The following is a 25,789-nucleotide window of genomic DNA, read 5'->3' as shown; positions in this document are numbered from 1 at the left end:
TCTATGCAAATGAATTACCATGAGCAATGTGGCCATGTATTCAACTGTCTTCCCCACCATTTTCCCATATTGGGTTGAACAGTATTCTCACAGGTTTTCATTTTCAGAGACTCTTTCCTCAGGAGACAATGCTGTCCTGACCATGTAGAGAAAACCTCTAGTAAGGACATTGTGCTAAGTGAAACTGCTAAAGAAAATGTCCTGCTCGCAGTTGTAACTCCCAGTATGAAAGGGGAAACAGTTTGTCATCCATGAAAATACTCACCATTAGAAGGCTAACACAGAAGTTGTTAGAGGGTTACTGGAGGGATTGTGGGAGGGGGGATGGGCTAAATGGGTAAGGGGCACTAAGGAATCCACTCCTGAAATCATTGTTGCACTATATGCTAACTAATCTGGATGTAAATTTTAAAAAATTAAAAATAAAATTAAAAGAAATCCAAAGGCTCAATGTTTGAAGGAATTTATAGAAATATATTTTTTTGAATGTAAAGAAAGTGTTTATTCATAACAGGAGTTAGATTAATAGCTTATGCTGTCAACTTTCTCTTTGTGATATAGATAAAAAGAGCAAAAAAGTGACTCTTCTGTGAAAAAAGTATGTGTTCCTCTGTGACATTATACTGCACTCAAATTTCACCTTATTGTTCCCATGAGATCCAACATTCATGAATTTATCTGAATTATTTTGAATGTATTTAGAATTTTAATGTTATGGCCTGAGGCAGTACATCTCATAGGCAGAGTGAACTTCAAATTTTGTATAGATTTTTAGCCAGTGAAATCACATGGTTTGATTCATGACTACCACTTCTTGAGTTAGGAGTGGTAAGTTACTTAACCTCTCTAAGCCTCAATCTTTTGACCTGTAAAATGAATGCAAAATACCTTACTTAATAAAATTATGGTGATTAATAAAGGCACTGATATCTTAGAATGCATTTAATGAGTAGTAGTGATTCTCCTTGTTATTTGATTATACATCTTTAATTTACTGAAAGAAACTGTTTAAATTAATAGAATTAAAACATTAGCGGCTTATTATTTTTAATTATTCTAAAATAATCTTGTTAGGCTAGTCTCTAGGAAAGATTAAACAATTCCATATTAATTTCATATTTTCCAGATAGTCATTGTGGTTTAATAAACTAAACTATTTATTTTATTTTCAAAGGGATGTGTATGTAGTATGTTGTAGTACTTAACTTCTGAAATCCAGTATTTAACAGCTTAAAGATTTTACTTCTTTTTTTTTGACCTTTCCTGGTTAGGTCCAATGTATATATATGAGGTCTTGTACACTCAAATGTTTTCTATAAATGCTTTATTATATAAAAGCTTGTAACTAGTATTGAGTTCATACATATTATTATCAGTAAATGAGTCATAAATATCTACTTTTAGGATAGAAGGGTAGACACTGAAAGAGGTTTTACTTAGTTTTATTTACTTTGTGGGTTTTTTTTAATTTTTTAATGTTTATTTATTTTTGAAAGACAGAGAGAGACAGAGCATGAGCAGGGGAGGGGTAGAGAGAGAGAGAGAGAGGGAGACAAAGAATCCAAAGCAGGCTCCAGGCTCTGAGCTGTTAGCACAGAGCCCAATGCAGGGCTCGAACCCACGAGCTGGGAGATCATGACCTGAGCCAAAGTTGGACGCTCAACCGACTGAGCCACCCAGGCGCCTCTACTTTTATTTACTTTGAAATAGCCCAAAGAAAATCTAAAATGATGCTCCTATGTAACCAGGTTAGATATGTTCAATTTACACATATCCAAGCAAAATTATAATAACAGTAATAGTAAGAATAAGAGGAATGTATGGAGAAGAAGAAAGAGGGAAAAAAGGAGAAGAAAAAGAAGAGGGAGAAAGGGGAGGAGGAAAAGAAAAGAGGAGGAGGAGGGACACCAGCAAAAATTGGAGGGGAAAAAAAAAGATGGCTCTCTAAACATAGATTTATCTACTTTTTTTCCAATATATTGGTACAAATTAAGAAAATTGAAAAAATGAAATTCATGGTAATCTTATTAAAAATAACATAATGTCATATGAAACATGAATATTCCTTATATCCTGGCAATGCTAGAATTTTATCTAGCTCCTAACATTTCTAAATAGATTTTATATTAATCACTCAGTTTTCCACAATAACCAATCAGATATGAAAGTAGCCATTCCAGGGATATTGGCATTTTGAAGCTGTCAGTCTATAGCAGGTAATGTAGAGAATGGTTTCTCATGGTATTCATCAGATTTGGAAGTGCTATAACTGGTAATATTATATTTAGTGTTTTAGGCTAGAGGAAATATTATTATTTCTCCAACTAACTGTGTCTCACGATTTTTAAACACATACAATTTATGTGTACTGTTTATTGGTCACTTCAACTGATCATTCCCTACTTCAGGTTGTATTAAGAAGAATCTTTAAATTAACAACTAAAAGAAACATGTAAAGCATATGGGCATGATGATCAAATCAGTAGTGAGAATTTTTGCTTCAACTTCAGTTTCATTACAAAAATTTAGTCTTCTTTATCTGTTTCCCATTGAAATTGTCCATCTATTTGTGACTCTTCCGGCTCTTGGATCTCTGTTGCATACTGTTTATACTTATTTTATAAAATGATCTTCCTTCCTTCCTCCCTCTCCCTCCCTTCTTTCCTTCCTTCCTTCCTTCCTTCCTTCCTTCCTTCCTTCCTTCCTTCCTTCCTCCTTCCCGCCTTCCTTGCCTTCCAGCCCTCCTTCCCTCCTTCTTTCTTCTGTAATCAATTTAAAGACAAGAGTTTTATCCTAATTGTCTTTTGATTCAGATTGCCCAGCACAGTGAATGAATGACTGGCTTGTACAGTGTATTTATATCACATCCCAGCAGCAATTTCAACATCAGTAACTTGATTCCAGTATGGTAGCTTAAGCATGAATGGTTTAAAAATAATGACAAAAAAGATCGAAGTCATTCTATGCAATATTTCTGACCATAATGCTATGAAACTAGAAATCAACCACAATAAAAAATCTGCAAAGACCACAAATATGTGGAGGTTAAATAAAATGCTACTAAACAATGAATGGGTCAACCAAGAAATCAAAGAGGAAATAAAAAAATACATGAAGACAAATAAATGAAACCACAATGGTCCAAAATCTTTGGGATGTAGCAAAAGTGGTTCTAAAAATGAAAGTTATAGCAATACAAGCCTAGCTCAAGAAAAAAGAAAAATCTCAAATAAATAACCTAGCCCTACACCTAAAGGATCTAGAAAAAGAACAAACAAAATCCCAAACCAGTAGAAGAAAAGAAATAAGAGGTTAGAGGAAAAATAAATGAATTAGAAACTTAAAAAAAAAATCCGCAATATAACAGGTTAATAAAACCAGGGACAAGTTCATTAAAAAGCTCAATAAAACGATGAACCTTAGCCACTCTCATCAAAAAAAGAGAGAGAGAGAGAGAGAGACAACTCAAGTAAACAAACTCAGAAATGAAAGAAGAGAAATAACAATGAACACCACAGAAATACAAAGGATTATAAAAGAATATTATGAAAATTTATATGCCAAGAAATTGGACAACCAAGAAGAAACGGAGAAATTTCTAGAAATGTATAACCTATTAAAACTGAATTAGGAAGAAACAGAAAACGTGAACAGACCAGTTAGCAATAATGAAATTGAATCAGGAAAAACAAAAACAAAAACAAAAAACCTCCCAACAAACAAAAATCTAGGACCAGATGGCTTCACAGGTAGAATTCTATAAAACATTTAAAGAAGAATTAATACCCTTTCTTTCAAACTATTCAAAAAAAATAGAAGAGGAAAGAAAAATTCCAAATTAACTCAACGAGGCCTGTATTACTTTGATACCAAAGCCAGATAAAGACACCAGAAGAGAGAGGGGGAGAGAGAGAGAGAGAGAGAGAGAGAGAGAGAGAACAACAGGCCAATATCTCTGATGAACATAGATATAAAAGTCCTCAACAAAATATCAGCAAACTGAATCTGACAATACATTAAAAAATCATTCACCATGATCAAGTTGGATTTATACTTGGAATGCAAAGGTGGTTTAATATTGGCAATCAATCAATGTGATACATCACATTAACAAGAGAAAGGATAAAGACCATACAATTATCTCAACAGATGCAGCAAAAGCATTTGACAAAGTACAACATCCATTCAGAAAAACAATTCTCAACAAAGTAGAACATATCTCAACATAATAAAGGCCATATATGAAAAACCTACAGCTAACATCATACTCAACGGTGAAAAACTGAAAGCTTTCCCTTTAAGATCTGGAACAAGCCAAGGATATCCACCCTCACCACTTTTATTCAACATAGTACTGGAAGTCCTAGCCACAGCAATCAAACAAGAGAAAGAAATAAGACATCCAAATTGATATGGAAGAAATAAAACTTTTACTATTTGCAGATGACGTGATATCATATATAGAAAATTCTAAAGACTAGACCAAAAAACTAGTAGGACTGATAAATGAATTCAGTAAAGTCATAGGATACAAAGTCAATGTACAGAAATCTGTGGCATTTGTATAAACCAATAATGAGGCAATAGAAAGAGAAATTAAGAAAGCAATCCCATTCACAATTTTAGCAAAAATAATAAAATACCCAGATATAAACTTAATCAAAGAGATGAAATACTCTGAATACTACAAAACACTGATGAAAGAAACTGAAAGTGACACAAACAAATGGAAAGACATTGCATGCTCATGGATTGCAAGAACAAATGTTGTTAAAATGTCCGTATGGACATCAACCCAAAGCAATCTCAGGTTTAATGCAATCCCTATCGAAATACCAACAGCATTTTTCACAGAACTAGAACAAGCGATCCTAAAATTTCTATGGAACAACAAAAGATCCTGAATAGGCAAAACAACCTTACAAAAGGGAAACAAAGCTGGAAGTATCACAATTCCAGATTTCAAGTTATACTAAGAAGAGGTAGTAGTTAAAGCAGTATGGCACTGGTACAAAAATAGACACATAGATCAATGGAACAGGATATAAAGCCCAGAAACAAACCCACAGCTACATAGTCAATTAATCTTTGACAAAAGAGGCAAGAGTATGAAATCAGAAAAAGGTATCATCTTCAACAAATGATGTTGGGAAAACTGGACAGCTACATGCAAAAGAATGAAACTGGACCACTTTCTTATACCATATACAAAAATAAACTCAAAATGGTCTAAATGCGAGACCCAAAACCATAAAAATCCTGGAAGAGAGCAATAATTTCTGACAATGGCCAAGCAACATTTTTCTAGATATGTCTCCTGAAGCAAGAGAAATAAAGACAAAAATAAACTATTGGGACTACATCAAAATAAAAAGCTTCTGCACAGCAAAGGAAATAACAAAATTAAATATAACCTACTGAATGGGGGAAAGTATTTGCAAATTACATACCCAATAAAAGGTTAGTATCCAAAATACATAAAGAATTTATAGAATTCAACACCCCCAAAACAAACAATCCAATTAAAAAATGGGCAGAAGACACAAACAGACATTTCTCGAAAGAGGACATACAGATGGCCAACCGACACAGGTAAAGATGCTCAACATCACTCATCATCAGGGAAATGCAAATCAAAACCACAATAAGATATCACTTCACATCTGTCAGAATGGCTAAAATCAACAGCACAAGAAATAACAGATGTTGGCGAGGATGTGGAGAAAGGGGAACACTCTTGCACTCTTGGTCGGAGTGCAAACTGGTACAGCCACTCTGGGAAACAGTATGGAGTTTCCTCAAAGAGTTAATAGTAGAACTACCCTATGATCCAGCAATTGCACTACTAGGTATTTACGCAAAGAATACAAAAATATTAATTCATAGGGATACATGCATCCGATGTTTATAGAAGCATTATTGACAACAGCCAAATTATGGAAACAGCCAAAGTATCCACCGACTGATGAAAGAATAAAGAAGATTATATATATATATATATATATATATATATATATATATATATATATATATATCTCCACACACACATAATGGAATATTAATCATAAAAGAGAATGAAATATTGCCATTTTCAACAGCACGAATGGAGTAGAGAACATAATACTAAGTGAGTCTCCATTCATTATTTTTATTTTTTTCAAGTTTATTTATTTATTTTGAGAGAGAGAGAGAGCGAGCATGCACACACACACACACACACACACGAACAGGTGAGGGGCAGACAGAGAGAGAGAGAGAGAGAGAGAGAGAGAGAGAATCCCAAGTGATGTGGGCTTGATCTCACATATCGTGAGATCATGACCCCAGGCAAAATCAAGAGTCGGAAGCTTAGCCAACTGAGCTACCCAGGGCCGACCCTTTTATTATTTTTAAATTAAAATGATTGGCATCCTATTTATAATTATAACTTAATTCTATGGTACCTCTTCAGCAAGTGCTAGGTTGAAAATCATGGAGATCACTGTGAAATATTTCCTTTTTGTTTGTTCTGCTTTTCTTTTAGTCTCTGCTAAATGTTGGAAATACACAAATAATACACAAACACATTCCCTTTATAAAAGTTGAAACAGTACAGAAACATGTAGAATAAAAAGCAAAAGTCCTCCTCCTTTGCAATTAGCTTATATTTTTAACTGGTCAGCTTACACTCTCATATCTTTTACCCCAATATTTTCTGAAAATCAATGGCAGAATCAATGATAGATTAACTTCCTAAAACATATCTCTAGTCAAATGATCCCCTGGCTCCCATGACTTAGCATTCTCTCCTGGATTAAATAAACCATTCTAGTTTATGATTTGAGCAGCTCGTGTCTCCATTCCCAAAGTGTGGAAATAAACTCTTACCTGTACTCTTTTCTTATGACTAAGTTATTTGTATTCTCACAAAACTTCTTACACCTTCCCAAGCTATATTGTACCTTTCCACCTTTGTGAAAATCCACATCACTGAACGTCACTTACTACAAGCCTGCTCATTCTTCAAGGTTTAGCATCTCTTCCATGTGGCCAATTAGAATACAAAAGTTCTTCAGTGGTTTCTCTCTTGTCCCTCTGAACTTCCACTCTGTAGTTTTCATGTGCTAGTATTTTGTATTCCAATTTTTTTTAAAATAAACAATTTACATTTTTCCCTACATTTTAATCACTTGGCATATCTCTAGCCAGTAATACATATGCATTAAATAATGAAGTGCCAAAGGTGGATGGAGCTTAATACCTACTGAAAACTCTGACAAGTCTGGGCATGCCAGAACCAGCTGGGAGAGACAACATTTACACCAAGGCCTCTCAGCCTTCAGAGAAAGAAAGGATGGACGTGTCTGAACTGGTGCTTTGCTCTGGAACGGAGAGTCTCAAATGAGAAGGAAGGACAGAGATCATGCCTTAACCCCTGGGCAATTCCTGCAATGAACATAAAACTTTCTGTGAAGGTCAAGAAATCCCAGGGACAAAGTAGAGTAAGTTTTAAACTTGAGTGTGATTCTATTCAATGTCATTAATAGCACATTTCCTAACTCAGTCTTGAGGGATCGTGCCCTGAATTTTTTTTCTGTCAGTACACCCTGTCAGGAAGCCAATTAAGAGAGACCTGCAACATTAGAAACACTGGATTAAATGCCACCTTTAGAAGATCTTAATAAAATCACAAAATTGGTATGGGGATAGCATCTTGTAATATAGCTGCCAACTGCGTTTTGTGAGTTATCTTTCTACATATTCAGAAAACGCTAATCTGGTAGTTCTAATTTTCTAATATTTGAATCCAAGGCTCAAAGTTTAAATAATGTCCACAAATTTATGCAGTTGGTTAATGACAGAGGAAAGAGTTTAATAGCCATGCTATGCTGCCTTCCTAACATCTAATGATTCACTAAGAGCTACGTGAGAGACCAAGTATAAAAAGGATAAACATAAGAGAAATGTCAACAGAGCAGCAAAGCACCACCTGGTGTTGATCCATCCCATCAGGAGACCAACGTGAGAACAATTTGGTCCATGTGGCAGCAGAAGTGGAATTAGTATCAATGGCTATTGACGTCTATCATGAGCACCAACATGGATGTATACACCACCTTTTTCTCTGGTGAGAAAAATGAGGGATTTAAACATGTTGGATTTCAATGATTCTTCTAATAAAGGTTTAAAGCTAAATATCAATCTGGTTATGTATCATTTATTTGTATTTTCTCATACCTCAGTAAGATGGAAAGCAAGCAAGTATGAACCCAGAATGATGGAACAAATTAGGATCAGCCCTGGAAGGGGTTAGGGAGAAGGTGACAGAGGTTGGAGAAGAATGAAGATTGATTCGAGCCCATGATTAAAAGCTGTGGTTGGGTGCTGCCTGGAGGTCTCAGAAGTGGAAGGAACACTGACATGGCAGTGGAAGTTTAAAGGAAACAATCTGGGATATGAATGAAGCAAGGGCTTGAAGGGAACAGTGAGATGAGAACTCTCTTGGGGAGGCATGTTTATGAGACTGGCATTAGTTTCTGGCTCCCTGCCCTATGACCTATTCCATTTTCCTTTTGCAACCTCCTCCTTTCTTGTTATACCAACGAGTTAAGAGACGGTCACAGTCTGGTTGAGGGAGGGTGAAGGGGACTATCAGGTTTTTGGTTTTGTCTTCCTCCTTCTCCCACAGAAGAATCAGTAAGTATGGCAGAGTCAAAGGAACATGGCTTTGAAGTCAGATCCAGGTAGGAATCTACCTTTTGTCTGTTACCAGCTGTAATTTGGATAGTTAGCTTGGTTAGGATTGTTATTGACTTGGCTTTCTCTTCAGTTGATCAACCTGTTCTTTCTTCTCTTGCTATCACTCATCTGACAAATTAAACTGTGACTCTACTAGTATTAAGAACCTCAGAAAGGTAAAAAGAGAGAGAGAACAAAGACTGCGTTTGAAGTGTTTCAGAGATTTATTTCTCATGTGCAGTAATGTCTAGAATTAGAAGGTAAGCAAGATTCACAGTGACAGCACCAAATGGCAGGAAAGAGGGTTCATGCTCCCCACCCATAAACTGCACCTGCCCAATTCTTTGATGTGGACTAGAGGTGTGTTCTAAATTTTATGGAAAACTCTTTGCTTCTGCAGCAGCCAACACTCTGTACACCTTGAAGGGGACTTCAAGAGGTTCCCACTCTTAATCTCCATAGAAATTCTGGACTTGGCACTGTTGAGAAATATCTAAAAGAAGGCTTTCCATAGCAACGCAGCTGGGGTGCCATCAATAATTCTAAGATCATTCAGGAACTTCCAAAGAGATTTCTGAGCTTTGCCAGCCTATGGAACCAGAATCTCTGGAAGCTGTATTTTATACAAATCTTCATTATGTTCTTTTTTTTTAAATGTTATTTATTTTTGAGACAGAGAGAGACAGAGAGAGACAGAGCATGAGCAGGGGAAGGGCAAAGATAGAGGGAGACACAGAACCCAAAGCAGGCTCCAGGCTCTGGGCTGTCAGCACAGAGCCCGACGCGGGGCTTGAACTCACAAGCCGTGAGATCATGACGTGAGCCAAAGTCGGACGCCCAACCGACTGAGCCCCCCAGGCGCCCCTATCTTCATTATGTTCTTATGCAAACTAAACTCTGAACATTACAGATGTATGTATGGTATCCCTCATCTAAGGCACATCTATATAAAAGTTATAGCTGTAAATAAACTACATATCAGCTACTAGATTTATATAAGCTACTAGCTTATATCTATCTATCTATCTATACCTATATATCTATCTATAGATATATATCTATAGAACATATATAGGTATAGATAGATATCTATAGAACATATATAGATAGATATCTATAGAACATATATAGATAGATAGATGCATATCTATCTATAGAACATATATCTATATCTCTATATAGATATATCTACATCTATAGATATAGATATAGATATAGATATAGATATAGAGATAGAGATATAGATGGACATATATAAATACTACTAGCTCTACCAATTGGCTGAAACATTCTTAGATAATTGATCTAGTTTAAACATAAAAGGGTGTGGCAGAAACTCCAGGCCGCCTATCCAATAGCCCTTCACCCTTTCTTCTTTAAAGTAACTTTATATTGATAGTGTCAGAAATGTTTCTACTTACATATTGCATTTTTCAGGCTCCCTCATAGATAGAAGTAGGCAATAGAATATAAACAGAAGTATTTCACTGGGGCTTCCAAGAAAGCTTTTTAAGAAGGAAAGGGGAGTGGCTCAAAGAGGGGAGTCACCTTTTGCTCTTCCTTCTTTTAAAATGAGGTCATGGAGGTGAGGGTTCCAGCAGCCAAATCATGATTATAATGTAACCCTGACAATGGAAGCCACAGGTTAAGGTTGATGGAACAGAGAGAAACAATGGCCTGGGTCCCTGATGACCCCAAAGCTGCCATCTAACACCTGGACTTTAGTTGTTATTTTGGATCTCTAATAATAAGAGCTGAACCTGATTCTAACTGCTACAGAGCTTGTACTTTTATTATGTTATTACTTTTAAAAAGGACATTAGAAAGTGTTCAAAGTCAAGGTGAATGTCAATGTCCAGAGTGAGTATCGATTCAGTGCATGAGCTCATGCTGGGTGTGTGGGAGCACTGCTGGCCTAGAAATCATTAGGAAGAAGAGCTGTTCTGAAGGCCTGAACACCTGTGGTATATAGGGCACAGGTGGCAATCTGGCAACTGTTAAGCCTGGCCTTTTGAGTCATGGCCAAAACTCAATTTCGGTAAATCCATTACCCATACATATGCCCTAATTTCCTAATAGATTTCACTCAGATATGGTAGTTTTCTGTTTAGCTTCCTTATGTTATCACTTACTACATTTGTTAATGGAAAAAAAAATACTGTTCCAGGAAAATATCTAAGAGCAATTGATTGGTTTGTACTTCAATGCAGGCTTTCAAATAATTAGTTTACTTCAAGTAAGTGATGACTTCATGGCACGTAAATATCTCCCATGCACGCTTTATTCCAGTTCTTTTTACTTAAGGTATATGACTGTCGATACTGTTAAACTCGGAATGAAAACCACGTTCTTTCCCTTTCTTATTGTCCCCAGTTTTCTGATTTGTCTCCCCTCTTGGATGTCCAATTGAAAATTTGAGGAGATTACTATGAAAATGAAAGTACAGACAACAATGACAACGTGAAATTTTTGTCTTCTTAAAAACTATGACTAAGCAATAAAATTGTTTCTATCATGTTTGAATCACTGCAAATACTTTATATTTTATAAATTTTCAACAACTTGTGCAATAGGGAAGTATTTACATATATATATGTTTCCACTTTAGACTTAGGTTAATTTTAAAGCTATAAAAACAAAAATGTAAGAAGGGAAGTATTTATATTTTAACTAAACCAGCAATTCAATAGTGCCATAGAATAGGGATTAATTTGCAATTTATCTTTTCTAAAACGATCACCTCTATTTTTCCATAGAAAAGTCAAAAGGAAATTTATTCACATACTTAGAGAAAAATAAAATTTATGGTTAGAAAAGAAGAAAGTTGGCAAAAGACAATAGTGCTGTGGTTCTCACTTTTGTATACCAGGGGAGATCCAAAAGGTCAAGATTAAGTATTCCTAAATCAGGGAGCTGTATTCTCATTCCTGGTGCAGAGGATAAAGATTGGTAACAGAGGAGTGTGGACAGATAGCATCAGCTAATTCCCTGTCATCAGAAACAGATTTGGAAATTATGCTGCTACATGGATTTTGTAATACGAGGAATCATAGCTATTATATATTGATTAATTCTAAGTGCTTACATTTAACCCTCAAAGAGCATCAAGATTGTTATCCAATTATCTCCATTTCACATATGAGCAATCGAAGAGTTACGGAAATTAGGTAATTTAACTAAATTTTATCCAAGCTGGAAGAAGTGGAACCATATTTCAAATCCTTTCTGTTTATTGCCAAAACCTTGGTTTTGAAGCAACATCACAGGGAACTATTCTGCTAAGAATCATATAAAAGATAAATATTACATGTGATGTTAAATAAAAGATGCACCCCTCAGGGATGTATCCAGAATTATACACCATCAAAAGTTGTTGCACTAGCTGTATCTCCATACTTTATGTGGGAATGATCATCGTCGATCATTGATGACACATACCCAAGGTGAATTTTTAAGCCCTTCAATAAAATCAGTAACAAAGCTATTAAAAAACAAAATGAAACTCTAACAAATAAATGATGAAGAATTAATTATCTTACTATAGTTATGTAGCACAGCCTAAATACAGGACTTATCTCCATGTATGACAATTATTTCTCATCAAAATCTTTAATGTGTAACTTAAGTGAAATATTTTAGGACTATTGTAAAGGTATATTATTATAAGAAATGATATAGTATAGGAATAGATCTATCTATATACATACATATAAAATTATATTTGTGTATATACAGTTAAAATATTTCCATTTTTAAATTAAAGGGTAATTTATATAAATCTTCAAATATGAACACAATAAATGGCAGTAAACAGTCAAATTATCTATGTACAGATATTCACAATTATCCTAGTTGTCCAAAGGCCAATCTCTGCTGTCTACTTTTAATGATTATCTCTTTTATATTTCCATTTGTGTTCCCGTTGAATTCATCAGGCATTTCACATTTCCTTTATCAGTAATTGTTTCTTACTTTCTTAAGCTGTACAATTGTAAAAGATATATTAAAACTTTGAACATTCTCCTACCTAATGCCAAAAGAAGTTGGAATGATAATGTCACTACATTAACATCTTTAGGTCCTTGTCCACAGACTGTTCAACAGTACTGAAAAATGTTTCTAAATAATGTACTTAAAATGAAACTCTAGTGTGTAATATCAGTAGATGTTTAAGATTTTGAAAATGGTGAGTATGCATTTTTTGCCATGCTTTGCACTTTGTGAGTTTAGACATGAATAAAAGTTTTATGTAGTGACTCACACTCAGGCTTTCTTAAAAATATTTCTTGTTCAATATCAAATACATTTTTGATAACAGCATAGTACATTTAAAAGGTCAGTAAGAGGATGGAAATTGTGCAGAATCAGCTCTATAAATCCTTTTGGTTAGAGCAATGTATGGTGGCCCAATCACTGTTTTTGATATATCTAGGCCATTTCAAAATCAAAAGGCATATTCTGTCAGAGCTTTTCCCTAATGTGAACATCTCAAACATGAAAATCTATTGCCATCAATGACTTTTAAAAGATATATGTACATGCACAAGGGCATTTTCTGATTTTTTTTCTAGGAAAATAGGGTGACAAAGAAGAAACACAGGTCTTGAACTGGAAATACTAATTTGGCTTTTGCTATTTTGAAATGATAGAACACAACTAATTTTTATACTTATGAGAAGACGGACTGTGAATATAGTAATCTTGGCTGGAGAGTATGTAACATGTATTAAATAAGGATTGTCTAAATTTGGATGAAACCATAAGACTTACCAACAACATCTGCCATTATCCCTTATTTAAGTCTTGGCTCAAAGTTTCATTTCACTGAGGCCTTCCCTAACCACCTGGTCTATTACTACAAACTGCTTTCTCCCAACACTACCCAACACCCATGCTCTCCCATTCCTGATCCTCTTACCTTGCTTTTCCTTTTTTTTTCTTTTACATAAAACTTGCGATTTCATAATATTATGTAATTTACTTTTTATTGTGTTTATTTCTGTATGCCTCTCCATAAAATAGAAACTTCATAGGAATGGGAACATTTTTTCTCTTTTTTTCACTGAAGGATCCTAAGCACTTAAACACTAAAAGGCACTTAACAGTAAGTCAATATGTATTTATTAAAAGACAAAGACTATTTTGCATTGAGGAAAATTGAACAAAAATATTTAATTTTCTCATGTTACAGCAATTCGTATCAATCAAAGGACAGGGACAGTTTATAACCTGTTGTAATATAAAAATCATACAAGTCAGTTGTACTTTCATTGAATTGTGGATAATATTACTTTAAAAGACATGGAGCTTTTCCATATTATCATAAAGAGATTAAAAGGCCCTTGGGGTTTATCAGAGTTTATAAAAATTGATCTTTAAAATATGCTGTAATACTTTCACATGGGGAAAATGAAAGAACTTGAGAGATTCCAAGGGTCACAGTTCTATTTTCCTTGAAAATGATGTGGCAAGTTAGAGAATACTGGGGAAAGTATCCAGAACCCTATAACTGTGTGATAAATAACATCCCAGCTACCGTGATTCCTCCATCTATCCCTATGCTTAATGTTCAAGTATTTTCATTTAGTCTATGATTTGACACTGAGTGTTGTGAACCATATTCTATAAAGAAATTAAGGAGCTGTAACCATTCAAAGCTCATGTCAAAGGTTTGGGTTAGAACCTCTAGCTTTAAAGCTTTGATTATACAATTCACCAGGTACTGAATGCTTGCAACAAAAACAAATCATAGTACATCTTTGCCCTCAAATATTTAATGATGTTTTCAGAAAGCCTGACATATACCTAATTGATTCTGACATAGGTAAGGCCCTAAGATCTTCCCTTAAAGGGAATAATTAACCTTGAGTTGAGAAGAGTGAGCGACGTTGCCTATGGGCTTCACAGAGTAAGATATTTTATTTGAGTTGCAGTTTAGAGTAGGATTTCACAGAGAATAAGGCTGAGGCATAGCATAAAGTTTCTGAGATATGAAATGCCATTGTATTTTGAGGGAAAGTCAATTTTGTGTGATGGGAAGCCAGGGCATTTAAGAAAAATATAAGCCCTATGAATGAAAAGAGAGGCTGAAGTGAAGAGCTATGGAACTCACCAAATAGCATTTAGATTTTATTCTGGAAGCAATAGTGGGGAATTCCTAAAGAACTGTAATAGGAAAATAAAGTCATATTTGGACCAATTCTAAAAAAAAGTGTTTTTCTGTAATAAACAGCTTGACAAGTGTACAATGCCTGCAGGGCTATAGAAGTTAGGTGATTCTTCAGAAATCCCATGCATCTCCCACAGTATTAAAGGAGAAATCAAATATATACACAAGGAGTAAGGCCCAACAATCAGTGATTGAAGTGTCCACCACCCCTAAGGCAACCAGCTTAAATTTCTCCAATCAAGGCACAAAACAATGTGGTATGATGAGCCTACGATGCATCAACCTGTTATGTGCCGGGGACTCTTTGTGATGAGTGCACCAAGATATGCTCCCTAATCTCAAGAAGTTTCAGAAACTGATGAGAGATGGAATAGTATCTTGAAGCATGAAAGCTAAATAGATGAAACATGGCAAAAAGAAAATTTGAAACACAGGGAGCAACATGAAAGTATGAGAGAGAATTGCTCATTTGGAAACTGTAAGGAAATTCAGTAGAACTAGATCATAGAATTCCAACAGTGCAGGGACAAAGAAATAAATGTGTAAGATATGCGTAGTCAGGAATCAGACCATGTTGGGATTGGCCTTGCTTATCGATTAACCATGAATTCATGCTTTTCAGAATTGGTTGGTCCCTCAGTGATGACTGACAAGTGTAGAGGTCACAGCTACTTTACTTAATACATATAAAAATATTACTTATTCCTAAACAGTTATTTCAAATTTTTGCATTTTCTTCTAGCCTCCTTGAGTCTTCCTCCTTCTCAGCATTCTAACACCAACAACAAAAGGATTTTGTTATTTTCTTCTCAGAAACAAATTGTGATGCTACAATTCCCAGTCAGCCCCTACCCATTCGTTATCCCTCCTCCCCAGTGGTCCCTGCTGTTGCTGACATAACCATCATTATTAAGTTGTTTAATAACCAAATTTCTTACTATTCATACTCTTTTCTCAGTGGAAGAGGAACCTCTCCTTTCATCCAATATATGGATATACCTCTACCTTTGCCCTAGAATCAATCCCATCCTTTCCTATTTACACTTGACCTTTCTCTACCAATCATTCTTTGCCTAGCCTGTTACACTCCCTTTCCCTTCTCAAGTGGCTACTACACATATGAGCTTATTCAAGGATCTTCCATCTTCAACAGAAAGCCTTCTGTCATATCGCCCACATACCCACCCTTGGCTTCTCTGCCTTCCCAACCTTTTCTATAAGAAACCATTTTCACCTGAACTTACTGGGGTTTGGCTTCCACCATCCTTTTCACTGAGCCATTTTTCAACAAGTTTCAACCATAACACTGGTCTATATGTGAAAATCACAAATCACCATACATTGCCCCAGAACTCTAAAATATTATTTGAGATACATATTTTGAAGTCACTTTTTATTTCTAGAAAAGTATATAGGCTCTTATCTGGTAAGCCTTGCCATGTAAAACCTTACCCAAAATCAGTCTCAAATTTATCTCTTGATGTCGTACAAGGTTTGCACAAAATGTTACCCATGCTCCAAATAATAAGTAAGACTTTGGGGATTTTATCCTAATTCTTCTGAAACTGTGTCTGGGACTTGTTTTTCAGGGGCCTTTAGCCTATCTTCTGTGTGCTCAGATCTTCACGCTATCCAACCCTTTGCCTCCTGTTCACAGCCTCTCTGGTCACTTGGTAAGTTGCTTAACTTCCTTGAACTTTTTTGACATCCTGTGAGCTCATTCATTTGTTCATTAATTCTTTCATTCTTCCAATATTTAACGGGTGCCGTTATAAGACATGTGCTTGGCCATGGGTTATTCTAAGTTGAGTAACATAGTTCTGACCCTTTGGGTCTCGTGTCAGCTGGGAAAATCAAAGGCATATTGTGAGGAACAAACGAAGAAACTAATATACACAAATGCTTTATGGAATAAAATTGTATTTCTTAGAGAAATGTTACAGTGAGTCTATAAGAAGGTAAGAAAGTAGAGAAAGTGAGGCTTAAATTATTTGTTTTTTCACCCATCCCAAGATCTGACACAGGCCTTCTGGATGATTAATAAGCACTGCCTACATACAAATAAAATAGCTTTGCCATGTTGACACTTAGAACATTTTGTCAGAAGTTAGATATATGTAACCAATTATAACAAACCAAGAAAACATTTAAATTGATCTCACCTCTTCTGAAAATTTTAGACAATCACTGAATTTCTGGGCACTGGAATCATACTACACAAGCAGTTGATAACTTCTGATACCTACCATTGGGCCATAATGAGCGTGAGACCAGTTGCTCTCTCATATGATACCTAGGAACCACGAAGAGCATCTAACCCATATTTAACCAGAAAGCATTTCTTAAAAGAGCCCCTTCAGTATGAGAAGTACAAGCCCTAGAAAAAAAATATTCAGTAGGTTTGACAAATAAGCTTAACCAAGGTTTGACACGTCCTTTGACTTCTTTAAATGAAAGAAGAATATGTATTTTGAAGTAAAACCCTTTCTATCTGTGCATGCCAAATTATTTTCCTAAAATTGCGGGACTCTAGGGTTGTCAGCAATTGTTCTCTATTTTTAAAATAATAATATTACAGGGGCACCTGGGTGGCTCAGTCAGTTGAGTGTCCGACTTTGGCTCAGGTCACAATCTCATAGCTCGTGAGTTCGAGCCCTGTGTCAGGCTCAGTGCTGACAGCTTGGAGTCTGGAGCCAGCTTCGTATTCTGTGTCTCCCTCTCTCTCTGCCCCTCCCCGACTCACACTCTGTCTCTCTCTCTCTCTCTCAAAAACAAATAAAGACTAAAAAATTTTTTAAATAATATTATATTACACTTTGGTAAATTTCTCTCTAGATTGTAAGTACTCCCCCCCCCCCCCATACCTGATTTTTATTATCAGATCAACCTTTGGAGGAATGAGAAGCAATTAGAGAATGGACAGCTCTCAAAGGTCAATGGATTGGCTGAGCTGGGACCTCCATGTGACTTAACATAACTTCGAATCCAGTATAACCTATAAAATATTCCACATTTTATATGTAAAATATAGAGAGGATTATTCTTTCTTATGTTTCATAACAAAACAATTGTAGACTACTTCTCACAAAGATTTTTATGAAAGATTTTGCTAGCCACACTGTATACACTAAGACTGAACATGGTCTACTGAGTTTTTATAGTTTAGTTGACTCTTTTTTTCTAAGTATTGAATTTCTCCTTTGTAATTAAATGATAGATTTTTATTTACATATATGTGTGTATATGTATGTGTGTGTATGTGTGTGTGTATGTATATATATATATATATATATATATATATATATATATATATAAAGAGAGAGAGAGAGAGAGAGAGAGAGGGAGGGAGGGAGACAGAGGGAGAGAGACAGAGAGAGACAAAGAATGGAAGAGAGAGAGATTTATTTTAGTCGCTTCAGTCACTCAGAAAAAAGGAATGAGGCCTCATGATCACCTGAAAGTGTAAAAAAAATTTAATAATAGAATACCACTAATGATCTAGAATTATTTTGTACTCTAACAAAATAAATCTATTTTGTTTCCAAAAATGATATTTTAAAGTATCTATCGCCATGGTTTCCCCTATTAATGCAGCATTTTTATATATTCCTTTTATATAAACAGAAGTTTATATACTAAAATATATATGCTTTCTAAAAATTCATAAAAATTTACAATGATAACTTCCAATATTTTGTTTACCTTTAGTATTTTCTTTGTCTCTTTTTAAGTTTATTTTATTTATTTTGAAAGAGAGAGAGAGAGACGGGAGGAAAGAAAGGAAAAGACAATTCCAAGCAGGCTCTTGTGCTGTCAGCGTGGAGCCTGATGTGGGGCTCAAACTCACAAACCATGAGACAATGACCTGAGCCATAATCAAGAGTCAGACGCTTAACTGATTAGCGACCCAGGTGCCCTTAGCATTTTCTCTTCACAACCTACTCTGTTGATAACTTTTCTAGAGCTACACACACACACACACACACACAAATGCTAGCACATACCCAGACATAGAAGCAAAAACAAAACACTGGATTTGTCAATTTTGAAATATTGGTCAATATTTGGCAATTCTACTACAATCTATTTTGTAGTACACATATTATATAAAATATTATAGTGTTAATAGACATCTACCATTGAAATATTGGGAAAATCCTGCCATGGATGTTAATATAAACAGTGATACAGATGATATTTCATAGAAATGATAATTTCACTCAAAATTGGGGCAATTTTGGGGACAGCAGTGTGTCTCATTTGGTTAAGCATCCAATTCTTGATTTCAGCTCAGGTCATGATCTCACTGTGAGTTCAAGCCCCACTTCGAGCTCTGTGCTGACAGAACAGAGCCTGCTTGGGATTCTTTCTCCCTCTCTCTCCCTGCCCATCCCCTGCTCACATCCTCTCTTCTCTCTAAATAAATAAACGTGCTCACTTTGGCAGCACATATACTAAAATTGGAATGATACAGAGAAGTTTAGCATGGCCCCTGTGCAAGGATGACATACAAATTCGTGAAGTTCCATATTTTTGTCATGAGGAGCTAAAAAATGCTATAAATGAGGTGCAAAATAAAATGGAGGCAGCCATAGCATGGACTGAAAAGGCAAAGGAGACAATAGATGAATTAGAAAGTAAAATTATAGAAAAAGAGGAAGCTGAGAAAAAGAAAGAAAAAAAATCCAGAAGTATGAGGGGAGAATTAGAGAACTAAGCAATGCAATCAAACGGAACAATATCTGTAACAAGAATTCCAGAAGATGAAGAGAGAGAGAAAAGGGCTGAAAGTGTACTTGAACAAATCATAGTTGAGAACTTCACTGATCTGGGGAAGGAAAAAGGCATTGAAATCCAAGAGGCACAGAGAACTCCCTTCAGATGTAACTTGAATCGACCTTCTGCATGACATATCATAGTGAAACTGGCAAATTACAAGGATAAGGAGAAAATTATGAAATTATGAATATCCAGGTAGGGATAAACATGCTCTAGCTTACAAAGGTAGACACATAAGAATAGTAGCAGACCTATCTACTGAAACTTTGCAGGCCAGAAAGGAATGGCAGGAAATCTTCAATGTGATGAACAGAAAAAAATATGCAGCTGAGAATCTTTTATCCAGCAAGTCTGTCATTCATAATAGAAGGAGAGATACAGGTTTTCCCAAACAAACAAAAACTGAAGGAATTCATCACCACTAAACCAGCCCTGCAAGAGATCCTAAGGGGGATTCTGTGAGTGAAATGTTGCAAGGACCACAAAGTACCAGAGATGTCGCTATAAGCATGAAACCAAAGGACATCACAATGACTCTAAACCCATATCTTTCTATAATAACACTGAATGTAAATGGACTGAATGCTCCAACCCAAAAAACATAGGGTATCAGAATGGATAAAAAACAAACAAACAAACAAACAAGACCCATCTATTTGCTGTCTACAAGAGACTCATTTTAGACCTGAGGACACCTTCAGATTGGAAGTGAGGGAATGAGAACTATCTGTCAGGCTACTGGAAATCAAAAGAAAGCTGGACTAGCCATACTTATATCAGACAAACTAGACTTTAAATTAAAGGATGTAACAAGAGAGGAAGAAGGGCATTATATAATAATTACAGGGTCTATCCATCAGGAAGGAAAACAATTATAAATGTCTATGTGCTGAAATGGGAGCCCCCAAATACATAAAACAATGAATCACAAACATAAGCAACCTTATTGATGAGAATGTGGTAATTGCAGGGGACTTTAATACCCCACTTACAACAGTGGATAGATCATCTAGACACAGGATCAATAAAGAAACAAGGGCCCTGAATGATACATTGGATCAGATGGACTTGACAGATATATTTAGAACTCTGCATGCCAAACAGAATATACCTTCTTCTCGAGTGCACATAGAACATTCTCCAAGATAGATCACATACTGGGTCACAAAACAGCCTTTAATAAGTATAAAAGAGTTTAGATCAGACCATGTACACTTTCAGACCACAATGCTATGAGACTTGAAATCAACCACAGGAAAAAGTCTGGAAAACCTCCAAAAGCACGGAGGTTAAAGAACACCCTACTAAAGAATGAATGGGTCAACCAGGCAATTAGAGACAAAATTAAAAAATATATGGAAACAAATGAAAATGAAAATACAACAATCCAAATGCTCTGGGATGCAGCGAAGGCAGTCCTGAGAGGAAAATACATTGCAATCCAGGCCTCTCTCCAGAAAAAAGAAAAATCCCAAATATAAAATCAAACAGCACACCTAAAGGAAATAGAAGCAGAACAGCAAAGACACCCCAAACCCAGCAGAAGAAGAGAAATAATAAAGATCAGAGCAGAAATAAACAATATAGAATCTAAAAAAAAAACTGTAGAGCATATCAATGAAACCAAGAGTTGTTTTTTTTGAAAAAATAAACAAAATTGATAAACCTCTAGTCAGGCTTCTCAAAAAGAAAAGGGAGATGGCCCAAATAGATAAAATCATGAGTTAAAATGGAATTATTACAACCAATCCCTCAGAAATACAAGCAATTATCAGGGAATACTATGACAAATTATATGCCAACAAACTGGACAACCTGGAAGAAATGGACAAATTCCTAAACACCCACACACTTCTAAAACTCAAACAGGAAGAAATAGAAAACTTGAACAGACCCATAACCAGCAAAGAAATTGAATCAGTTATCAAAAATCTCCTAACAAATAAGTGTCCAGGACCAGATGGCTTCCCTGGGAAATTCTACCAGACATTTAAAGCAGAGATAATACCTATACTTCTCAAGCTGTTCCAAAAAATAGGAAGGGAAGGAAAATTTCCAGACTCATTCTATGAAGCCAGCATTACTTTGATTCCCAAACCAGATAGAGACCCAGCAAAGAAAGAGAACTACAGGCCAGTATCCCTGATCAATATGGATGCAAAAATTCTCAACAAGATACTAGCAAATAGAATTCAACAGCATATGAAAAGAATTATTCACCATGATCAAATGGGATTCATTCCTGGGATGCAGGGCTGGTTCAACATTCTCAAATCAATCAATATGATACATCACATTAATAAAAGAAAAGATAAGAACCATATGATCCTGTCAATCGATGCAAAAAAGGCCTTTGACAAAATCCAGCACCCTTTCTTAATAAAAACCCTCGAGAAAGTCTGGATAGAAGGAACATACTTAAACATCATAAAAGCCATTTATGAAAAGCCCACAGCTAACATCATCCTCAATGGGGAAAAACTGAGAGCTTTCCCCCTGAGATCAGGAACACGACAGGGATGTCCACTCTCACCGCTGTTGTTTGACATAGTGTTGGAAGTGCTAGCATCAGCAATCAGACAACAAAAGGAAATCAAAGGCATCAAAACTGGCAAAGAGGAAGTCAATCTTTCAATTTTTGCAGGTGACATGATATTATACATGGAAAACCCAATAGACTCCACCAAAAGTCTGCTAGAACTGATACATGAATTCAGCAAAGTTGCAGGATACAAAATTAATGTACAGAAATCAGTTGCATTCTTATACACTAATAATGAAGCAACAGAAAGACAAATAAAGAAACTGATCCCATTCACAAATGCACCAAGAAGCATGAAATACCTAGGAATAAACCTAACCAAAGATGTAAAAGATCTGTATGCTGAAAACTATAGAAAGCTTATGAAGGAAATTGAAGAAGATATAAAGAAATGGAAAAACATTCCGTGCTCATGGATTGGAAGAATAAATATTGTTAAAATGTCAGTACTACCCAAAGCTATCTACACATTCAATGCAATCCCAATCAAAATTGCACCAGCATTCTTCTCGAAGCTAGAACAAGCAATCCTAAAATTTGTATGGAACCACAAAAGAACCCGAATAGCCAAAGTAATAGTGAAGAAGAAGACCAAAGACGGAGGCATCACAATCCAACTTTAGCCTCTACTACAAAGTTTTAATCATCAAGACAGCATGGTATTGGCACAAAAACAGACACATAGACCAATGGAATAGAATAGAGACTCCAGAATTGGACCCACAAAAGTATGGCCAACTAATCTTTGACAAAGCAGGAAAGAATATCCAATGGAAAAAAGTCTCTTTAACAAATGGTGCTGGGAGAACAGCAACATGCAGAAGAATGAAACTAGACCACTTTCTTACACCATTCACAAAAATAAACTCAAAATGGATAAAGGACTTGAATGTGAGACAGGAAACCATCAAAATCCTAGGGGAGAAAGCAGGAAAAAACCTCTCTGACCTCAGGCGCAGCAATTTCTTACTTGACACATCTCCAAAGGAAAGGGAATTAAAAGCAAAAATGAACTATTGGGACCTCATGAAGATAAAAAGCTTCTGCACTGCAAAGGAAACAAACAACAAAACTAAAAGGTAACCGACGGAATGGGAAAAGATGTTTGCAATGACATATCAGACAAAGAGCTAGTATCCAATATCTATAAAGAACTCACCAAACTCCACACCTGAAAAACAAATAACCCAGTGAAAAAATGGGCAGAAAACATGAATAGATACTTCTCTAAAGAAGACATCCAGATGGCCAACAGGCACATGAAAAGATATTCAATGTCACTCCTCATCAGGGAAATACAAATCAAAACCACACTGAGATATCACCTCACGCCAGTCAGAGTGGCTAAAATGAACGCATCAGGAGACTATAGATGCTGGAGAGGATGTGGAGAAATGGGAACCCTCTTGCACTGTTGGTGGGAATGCAAACTGATGTAGCCACTCTGGAAAACAGTGTGGAGGTTCCTCAAAAAATTAAAAATAGACCTACCCTATGAACTAGCAATAGCGCTGCTAGGAATTTACCCAAGGGATACAGGAGTGCTGATGCATAGGGGCACTTGTACCTCAATGTTTATAGCAGCACTTTCAACAATAGCCAAATTATGGAAAGAGCCTAAATGTCCATCAACTGATGAATGGGTAAAGAAATTGTGGTTCACATACACAATGGAACACTACGTGGCAATGAGAAAGAATGAAATATGGCCTTTTGTAACAATGTGGATGGAACTGGAGACTGTTATGCTAAGTGAAATAAGTCATACACAGAAAGACAGATCCCATATGTTTTCACTCTTATGTGGATCCTGAGAACTTAACAGAAGACCATGGGGGAGGGGAAGGAAAAAAAAAGTTAGAGCAGGAGGGAGCCAAACCATAAGAAACTTAAAAACTGAGAACAAACTGAGGGTTGATGGGGGGTGGGAGGGCAGGGAAAGTGGGTGATGGGCACTGAGGAGGGCCCTGTTGGGATGAGCCCTGGGTGTTGTATTGAAACCAATTTGACAATAAATTTCATATTAAAAAATAAAATAAATAAGTAAACATTTAAAAATTATAAAATTTGGGCAATTTAGAAGAATGCAAATTTTCTTGTTTTAAAATTAATGTGTTCTAGCTAAGGCATGCTACATCATGTTGTGGCCATACTACAGATTTTAAAGCAAGTAGAAAGTTATGCCATTTTTCTGATAGATTTTAACAGTGTAAAGACTCAATGATTCAGGTAAAAACTTATTGATTAATTCACTTAAAATTTTTAAGATTTTGTAAATCAAGTTTAAATTAATGTGTTTATTAAAAAGAAAATATTTATGAAGATTCTTATTTACCAGTCCTGGACACAAACAATTTTCACAGTGTCTAAAATAATACATAATATGTAGGGGCACTTGGGTGGCTCAGTCTGTTAAGCATCCGACTTCGGCTCAGGTCATGATCTCCTGGTTCATGATTTCGAGTTTCACATCGGGCTCTCTATGCTGTAAGCACAGAGCCCACTTCAGATCCTCTGTCCCCCTCTCTCTCTGCCTGTGCCCCACTTGTACACTCACTCACTCTCTCTCTCTTGCTCTCTCTCAAAATAAATGAACATTAAAAATTAAAAAAAAAATAGTAAGTAATGTGTAGTATGTAGACATATGGGTGAAGGGTTTTTGGATTAGGTGAATGGATATTAGATTTGGTAAAGTATCAACTTGTTATTTCACATTGTAGCTTCAATAACCTATAATTCTTGTTTAAAATTGGATTGCATTTGTGCAATAATGTGTCTGATCTTAGCACATAACTTAAACATTATTAGTCACCATGGTGATACAGCCTAAAAGTTTGCATAATCATAAATAAATCCTAAAATTAATAGCTTGGCCATATTACCTTAAATTCAATCTGTTAGTAGATGAAACTGACTTGGAAAAAATAATTTATGTTCTATGAACTCACTGTTTTGCTTAGTAATTCTCAGTAGGGAGTGGCATGATTTTCTCCTCAGTTTATTAAAATTCCTAATGACACTTTTTATAGAATTTAAGAAAATCTACACGTATAACTGCACAACTCTTCTTTTGATGAATTTTCCCCTTTTTATCATACTCTCTATCCTAATAGTTACTGTAAAATAAAATCAAATGCTATCAAGGAGAGTAAAATGTCATAAATTGATGATGAGTAACATTACACAAGGTTTAACATGCAAACTGAAACTTGATTAGATGGCAGTTTCAAATGACTAAGTGGGCCGCAGAGCAAAATGATGGTTGATTAGGGTCTTCCCAGTGGCAATTTCTACTGTTACAGAGTAAAATACTAAATAATCCTGATTATACTATATTATAATTGTAACTAATTTCTTTACCAGTATGAAGCCAGCTGGAGTCAAGTTGCACTGGTGTGTGTGTGTGTGTGTGTGTGTGTGTGTGTGTGTGTGTTGTGTGTGGATGTGAAGGGCTAACAATCTTCCAGGGAGTAGTTCTTATATTTCCTAATAGTTTAAATGCTCTTATTTTCTTTCTCACCCACTGTATTATCTAGTGTATGCACAGGAAAGTATGCACCTTCACCTGGAAATCACAAATC

General features: G+C 35.7%; 1 protein-coding gene and 1 non-coding gene across 2 annotated transcripts in view; one reads left to right on the top strand and one right to left on the bottom strand.

Moving 5' to 3' along the window:
• Positions 1-25,789, bottom strand: part of HCN1 (hyperpolarization activated cyclic nucleotide gated potassium channel 1) — a 390,591-nt gene that overhangs the window by 202,019 nt on the left and 162,783 nt on the right. The gene's annotated exons all lie outside the window — the stretch shown is intronic.
• Positions 19,318-19,424, top strand: LOC122202442. Its single transcript, XR_006194672.1, has one exon. It is a non-coding gene; the product is annotated as a U6 spliceosomal RNA (small nuclear RNA).

This window comes from Panthera leo, chromosome A1 (assembly GCF_018350215.1).
Source record: "Panthera leo isolate Ple1 chromosome A1, P.leo_Ple1_pat1.1, whole genome shotgun sequence".
In the NCBI taxonomy this organism is placed as follows: domain Eukaryota; kingdom Metazoa; phylum Chordata; class Mammalia; order Carnivora; family Felidae; genus Panthera; species Panthera leo.
Note: the sequence above shows the minus strand (reverse complement) of the source record. Positions and strands in the feature narration are given on the sequence as shown.